Source organism: Mus caroli, chromosome 10, assembly GCF_900094665.2.
Source record: "Mus caroli chromosome 10, CAROLI_EIJ_v1.1, whole genome shotgun sequence".
In the NCBI taxonomy this organism is placed as follows: domain Eukaryota; kingdom Metazoa; phylum Chordata; class Mammalia; order Rodentia; family Muridae; genus Mus; species Mus caroli.
Window position 1 is genome coordinate 42,121,560 of NC_034579.1, and position 8,367 is coordinate 42,129,926.

At 38.6% G+C, this 8,367-nt stretch overlaps 1 pseudogene; it reads left to right on the forward strand.

Moving 5' to 3' along the window:
* Window positions 1-2,861: 2,861 nt before the first annotated feature.
* On the forward strand, window positions 2,862-3,509 carry LOC110303555 (annotated as a pseudogene).
* The last annotated feature ends 4,858 nt before the right edge of the window (window positions 3,510-8,367 follow it).

The window sequence follows — 8,367 nt, forward strand, 5'->3', positions numbered from 1 at the left end:
GAACTCAGAAATCCGCCTGCCTCTGCCTCCCAAGTGCTGGGATTAAAGGCATGTGCCACCAACGCCCGGCTCACAGTATGCTTCTTAATCTTCAGTGTAAAATATATCATATGAACGGTATCTTGTATGACTTGAGTCAGACCTTACTAAGACAATCTTGGAATGGAAAACAAAAAGAAAAACACACAAACTTACAGTAAAGCTATACTTATATTGCCTGTGTTCTCTGGTGGAGAAATCACAGCATCATGAAACCTCTTATTATATTCAGTTGGAAAATGAAGCAGCATATTTGCTTACATCTGAACAAAGGATTGGGGTTATTAGATGCAAATAAAGAGGCAAGGTTTATGATTTGTAGCTGAATTAATGAGACAGAGTTGACTAATCTCTGTAGGTACAGCCTCTGTGGAGGAACAGCCTGCAGGCTATAATCACAAGAGTAAGAAGCTATAGTGGAGTTTTCTTGCGCACACTCTGAAACTCAGATGTGACCCCTGAGGGAGGCTTTGCCACTTCTCTATGAGCCTAATGAACGGAGTTAAGGTTGGGAACTTTGCCATCTTTCCATGTATCTGAGTCTTTGAAGTCATTGGACTTGACTTTGCCCATGTCACCAACACAAAATTTGCTCAAAGCATCACTTAAGCAGGTGTTCCTCTGCTTTCCACAATGAACCTTCTCCAGTTTTCATTCAAGCATCCAATCAGCAATTGTTGCATCACCCTATATACAGGAAATTCATAAAATTCATTTCTCTTAGAGGGTAAAAGAGTAGTAGGAGATAAAAATTGGAGAAGTGTTGCTAAGATATAAAGAATATCATGATTCTGGTTAATGTCCTTCCTTAAAATAAAATTACAAGTGAGAAGAATTATGAATGGTTTATTTATTTCAGGAGATAAAACGGATCTATGGCTGGGTGTGGTGGCGCACGCCTTTAATCCCAGCACTCGGGAGGCAGAGGCAGAGGCAGGCTGATTTCTGAGTTTGAGGCCAGCCTGGTCTACAAAGTGAGCTCCAGGACAGCCAGGGCTATAAAGAGAAACCCTGTCTCGAAAAACAAACAAACAAACAAACAAACCAAAAAAAAGGATCTATGGCAGACAACATATGTACAGACATTCTCACAACATTGCTTGTAGAAAGCCAAAGATATTTTACATTCCAAACTAGACATTTTAGATTTCTGTCTTTAATAAAAACACAAAATGATGGTCTACATTTGGAATTGTTCTTATGTTCTTATCATATCATGAATAATGCTTTTTTTATCTTTAAATTGTAATACTTGCACATTTTCCTAGTTAGAGTTACTATTATTATGATGAAACACAATGGCCAAAACAACTCCGGGAGGAAAGAAAGAATTAGGCCTGTACTTTCATATCACTGTTGAAGGAAGCCAGAGCAGAAACTCAAGCAACACAACCAGAAAGAGTAAGTTGATACAGAGACCACAGAGCAGTGTTACTTACTGGTTTGCTCTGCATGGCTTGCCCAGCCTGCTTTCTCATAGAATTCAGGACTGACATACCAGGGAAGGCACCACCCACAATGAACTGTGATCTCTCCATCTATCATTAATTAAGAAAATTCTCTACAGACTTGCCTGTAGCTTAGACCTTATGGAGGCATTTTTTTGAATTAGGGTTTCCTCTCCTCTGTCATAACTCTAACATGTGTCAAGTTCATCTAAATATAGTAAACACACACACATACACAAATACAGAGAGAGAGAGACAGAGACAGAGAAAGACAGACAGAGACAGACAGAGAGAGGGAGAGTCTATATTGCATAGAACATAATATATTCTAGTTATGCAGCATACACTAATTGTTAGTCTGGAACCTCTGCTCATCCCCTTCACAAGCTAGGAAACCCAGTCTGCCCTCCTTCCCCCAATCTTCCCCTAAAGGAAACTCTCCCATATGCTTGGAGAAAATACTGCACTAAGTAATTACTCCTCATCTCTCTGTTTCCATCAGCCCATGCTAGAGTGCCCATTCAGGGGCTCAGTTTTTGACCATGTGTGATCACAATCCCAGCTCCTAGATGGCAAGTCATCACTCCTCGCCTAAAGTCTGTAAACCCCCCTCCTTTAGCATTGATGTGTGACTTCACTGACCTCCATCTGTGAGATCTATGAACCCAACCCAAGACCTGCTTCCTAATAAACATGCTTTTATCTATTTTATTCTGGTCTAATCTGATCTATATCTGTGTCACTGAGGGTAAGATAATGCCTATCAATGATAATATTTACTGATAGATATTGTATCATTAGTTATTAGAGTAGGAGTTTTAGGAATTAAAATAAATAATAAATAATATATTAAAATAAATTTGATGTGAATATTCATTTAAGTTACACAACAAATAACTGACATATTTGCATAGATTATGCATGGGTGCTAAATTAAGACTTTTTGATTAGACCTAATATTTATGCATTTTTAACATCTTATTTGATTATCACATCTACATATATTCATATATATGTACAAAATTAATTAGGAAATTTGCTTATTATGTTCAAGATAATATAATATTTTCTAACTATCTAAACCATTTATTCAGTTCTAGAGAAAATTAGTTTTGCTTTCATTTTAAAAATTTATAAAACATATTTCCTTTTTATTCTTAATTTATCAGATGAGAAAATGTATTTACCTAACTGCCTCTTATTTTCACATTAGTTTAGCAATGTAACACTATTCCTATTAAGTATTTCAGGAAGTTAGAAAGCTTATACGTTTTGGAAAGACATGTGTCCAAACAAAATTATCTAATGCATTAAATAAAGATATCTGGGTCACAGGAATGAGTTTGTAATCACAACGGGCCTAAACAATTCAATATGCCAGTTGCCACAAGTTGGGTTTGTTACAAAACCTGAGTGATCCCACAGATATCCTTCGAGAAATTGTATCTCGACCAGGAACTGAAGCTGGTCAGAGAGTATAGGCTCAGAAACGAAAGTGAGTTGTGGAGGATCAAATTTACCTTGACTAAGAGCCATAAGACTGCTCCGGATCTGCTGAGGCTAGGCAAAAAGGACCCATAATGTCTTTCTGAAGGCGATGCTTTCTACTGACATGACTTGTCAGCATTGAGGTGCTTGATGGGGGCAAGCTGAAGCGGGATTACATCCTCAGCCTGAAAATTGAGGCTTCTTGGAGAGTCAGCTGCAGACCCAGGTCTTTAAGCTCTGCCTGGCCCAATTTATTCACCATGTCCATGTGCTCACCCACCAGTGTGAATTCGAGGGGCCGGGGAGGTCTGCCTGCAGGTGGTGAACATCCCGTCCTTTATTGTCTGTCCGCACTCCTAGAAACACATCGACTTCTCCCTCCAGTCTCCTTATTGTGGTGGTTGGTCAGGCATGGAGAAGAGGAAGAATGCCAAGAAAGACCCATGTGGGGCTGGCGCTGGTGCTGATGAGAAAAGAATAAAATTAGGACCTTTCTGCATTGATGGATCGGCTAGTTTTCCAGTTGAGAAGTAAAACACTATTGACACTTAAACATTAAGGTATCTGATAATCACCCCAATATTTTGGACCAAGTATTATATCTGATTAGGTACATTAATTCCTTTCCTCCCACTTTTTTTTTCTCTTCAATTTAAAGTGCTTGCGTTTATATATCATACCACCATGCCAGGTATAATCTATTCTAGTTCCTTGCAAATGAATCATCTGCTTCAGGGTTTTACTTTGTAATCTTTTTCAAAATAAATTGCAGATGTAGCAAAATTCTTGGATCTGTGGGAGAATAATGGAAATGGCCTATATAGATTTAGCTTCATTGTTCTAATGATTGGCTGGTGGCAATCTCTCAGCAAGGAAAAGTCAGAACCCCTGACATAATGTTACAGACACATGACAGTGATTCTGGAGGTGACCGAACAATGGATGAATGTAAAGGTAAACAGAGCAGTGACCTAGACTCCTTTTCATTAGAGTATGTGTTATGGGAATGGTACATGCAAAGTAAAGAATTTGGGTTTGCATATTGATGGTGTGCACTTTTGAATGGCCTTTGTAATAACAATTTTGAATCTCCAATGCACATTAGAAAATATGTTAATGCCTATAAACACTTTTGTGTTCTTCTATCCAGGTAATAACTACTACTTGCTGAGTGTTTACTATTATAGTAGGCTATGTAAACAATATTAAATCTAGCTAGCTCACAGTATGTTTGAAGTAGATGGACACCCTATGTTTTATACCTCATTTTAGCCACTTCTTCTGTATCTGGGTAAAATCTCTGTTTCTTCTGTTCACTAGAACATAGCAGTGGTGGTATGATTCTGGCAATAGAATAAACTCATGTGGCTACACAGTATACAAGACTCTACATTTTTCCTAGACTTGAATTGTTCTAAAAACCAAATACACAAGCAGATTTAGGTGGAATGTAACTGAGTGGCCACTGAGAATAGAAAGCAGTTTAGCCGACAGCCCTGCAGGAAACTGTGGTACTTGCTTTCCTAGACACCAGAACATGACTCTGTCAGCAAGAAAGTGAGTTTGGAAGTGGAACTTTACCAGTTGATGTTCTCATGGAAACAAACATGATACATGCTTTGTATTCCAAATGAACTATGCCTGGATTCCTCACAGAAACTGTAAAGTAGGAAATAAATGTTATTCTCAGCCAGTAGATTTGCTGCAATTTTTAGTAATCGAAAAGAACAAAACAAGGTATTAGATAATTTTCAACTTTTGTTTGTTTTATTTATCTTCATCTACCCAAGATCCTAGTCAAACATCTACTTCACCAACTCAGGACCTAGCAGCTATACTGTGGAAAGGAAATGATAAGAGCTTTGCAAAAATATTCCACTCTACACACTCTTAAAAAGGAGTCAAACCTAACCCAGAATATGTCTATATTCCAAAGACCTACAAAAGCTAAATTACCTTTTCTAGAGTGCGTATAAACGTTTAGAATGGCAGAGGGTATTTGTTTTGCTATAAAATATATATTTTTAACTTTTCTTTGGCATTCTGGTGCCTTTGACTTTTACATATCTAGTTACTTTGTCCAAGATTTCAAGAACCAGAAAGTCTGATCAGATGTCTGCTTAAGAAGGCACACATATATCTTTCTAAGTTTAATATTTGAGAATTCTCTACAAGAGTATGTTGTAGCCTCCCTCAACCTTGAAGCAGGCTGATCCAGACTTTGACCTTGCTGCCACTAAGAAGGAGATTACCTAGGGTAGAGCCTTCTGACCTTGATGGCACTATTTGCTCTTCTCCAAGACTCTGCTTCCTGCTGAAAGGTCTTTGAGACGTTCTGCAGACACACCCTGTAGATCGCCTACGGGCTGGCTCCAGGCACCAAGAATGGTCTGGCAGGGGATGGGCCTACTCTCTTTATAAGCACAGACTCTCAGTAAACTTCAGAGGCCGTGAACAGAAACATGTCTTGGCCTCCATTATTTCTCTCTTCTTTCTCTCCCATACAGCTCCGGCCTCCCACTCAGGAACCTAGTTAGTGCAGCACAGGTGGCTACAGGCGGCATATAGTATACCAATCCACCCTTATCTCTAGCCATTCAATTCACTGTTCTCTCTCTCTCTCTCTCTCTCTCTCTCTCTCTCTCTCTCTCTCTCTCTCTCTCTCTCTCTCTCTCTCCCTCTCTGTAAATTTAGGAAACTATAGGCATACATTTTTCAAAACTTATTTTTAGTTAGGATTTTTAAATGCTTTGACCTCCATTCTAGGCCACTACCCACCAGTGATAGTGGAAAGCAAAGGTTTATAGAGCAGGATGTGGATCTGTTTATGTCCACAAAATACTTCTTGGAGCAAATCTAATTTGTGTTGTCAGGATATCCATAGTTTAGTTCACATGAATCAGCAGCAGTAGCTTGATTCACTCACAAACACTACTCATGATTCAGCAACAGCAAGTCCAGAAAAAATTGCAAGAATCTGCCAATCAGCATGAATCCACAGAAGCATCAAGAAGCTGCCAGAACAGGACCAGAAGTTTTTTTGGTACATTTCCTTTATGAGATCATGACAAATGATGACCAATAAAGAATGGTAAGGAGTACCAATTCCACCCAACATTGACAGCCAAGACCAGTGTCAGCAAAGCCAAATGATGACCAGTAAAGAATGGTAAGGCATACCAGTACCATCCAGCATCATCTACTATCCATTGGGCTATATTTACATTCTTTCCAAAACATCACATGTTCCCCCAAGCATCCTCTCTAGCAAAAGATTACATGCCCTTTTTCCAGGCTGCTTCCAGAAAAGCACCATGAGCCCTGTTCTTAACAAACACCTTCTCACAGGTCTGCTTCAGCAAAAACATCTCTTAAAAGAGAGTTTCCAGGAAAGCATTGCATGATACAACTGAATCTGCAAAGAAACCAGAAATTTTCATTTCATGAGACTTTTTTTTTCTATAATTATAATTACAATTATAATCAAACACCAACATATACACACAAATATGTACAAGTACACACACAAACAACATATAAACACATACACAGAGAGAGAGAGAGACAGACAGACATGGGGAGACTTTTTGTACCAGGTATATTTAGTGATGTTTGTAATGTGTTTACAGCTAACCACTTACAATCAAATTAGGGATATTAGGGATATTGTCTCTGGAGAAATACTTGTGAAATATTTGTGAAATTTGTGCCTCCCCCCACCCCCCGTGTTGACATGTGTACTAATATTGTCATTATATGGGTCTTGTTTAGGCAACTGAATTGAGATTTGATGAGTACAGCAGCCCATGTCTACAAGACACTCTCTTGGTGCACATCCTAGTCTTCTGTCTCTCGCAGTCCTTTCATCCCCTCCTCACATAAAGTTCCCTTAGTCATAAGTGTAGAGGCTGCATTGTAGGTTCACCCATTGGGGCTAGGTAAGCTATGGTCACTGATTCTCTGCCTTTTGACTAATTGTGGATCCTATAAAAGTTGTTTGATGAAATGTGAGAGCTGTACTTACCTGTAGGTTATAGATGACCATTAAACATACAGGTAGAATTTCCCTCAGATAATTATCACAACTGTTTTAATAATTATTATTTTAGTCCCAAGAATGATTCAGATTACTAAGATGAATAACCAAGAAAAGATATTCTCCTACTTTGGTCAAACAAAGCAACAGATTTTAGTTTTTGTTATACCTGAGAAACAAGAGATGACAATGACTTGTACCAGGCCTATCATGTTTTGCATAATAATTGTGAGTAAAGTTTCATCATTGCACTTTTTCACTAACATTCTGTCTTAATTGAATTTCTGTCAATAGGTTGTGGCTTATATTGCCACATTTAATGAACTATTTTATTTACTGATTAATAGTTATTCATATTGTTATATCATTTTGCTTAGACTTATGTGTGATGCTTTTTTCTGTCTCTAGGTTTTGGCAGTGGTAACAAACCTGCTGTGAGTTTCCAAGGACAAACCTTTATATAGACACCTGGTTTTATTTCTGTTTGTGAAATAACTGGATTTTGAAGTTGTGAGGTCAAAACTAAAAATATGATTTTATTTTATGATAAACTAACAAATGATTGTGGGAAGTGTGTATCACTTAACATTCTTGGGATTAATATATGAGTGTTCTGGGTGTTCTGTATGTTCTTAAGCACTCAGCACTGTAGGACTGGATTTTAGGTTTTATCAATGCTAGAGTTTGTGTGGTAACATTCCTTCTGTGTGGCTATGTTGTAGCAACTACTGTCTATCCAATAGTTTCCATGATTGTGTCTATGCAGCAACATTTGTGTTACTGGCTATGCATCAGTATCCATGATAGTAACTATGTAGTCCTGATTCAAGTTTAAATTTAATTCAATAATAGTTAATGGTCCTAAATATCTTACTATACACTTGTTAGTGCAAAATATGTTTTCTAAAACTATGTGTTCCTTTACATATTTTATCCAGGGGTTAGAGAGATAGCAGAGTGTTTATGATCACTAGCAAATGCTTTTAGAGAGAGGTTCTGTCGCATCTGCTCTTGACCAGCAAGAACGACAGGACCACCAGTTCTTCTAACAGCAATTTATTCAGCAAGCTTCAGTCTTCATCTTTCTCTCCCGAACCCCGGGCCTCTCACTCTTATATACTCTCAGCCCCTATCCACTCACGGCAGGCCACATTACCTCACCAGGGTGGCTTTAGCCAGTCAAGGTGGCAGGGGCGTGTCTCCACCAAATATGGACTTGTTTACACCACCAGCTCTGCATCTGGCAGGTGCCAACTTTCAGGTGAGGCTCTGGCAGCCCAAGGGGCGGGGGGAGACCACAGCCTCCCACAAGGTTCAATTCCATCCTAATGTATGGTAGCTCACAATGACAGTTAC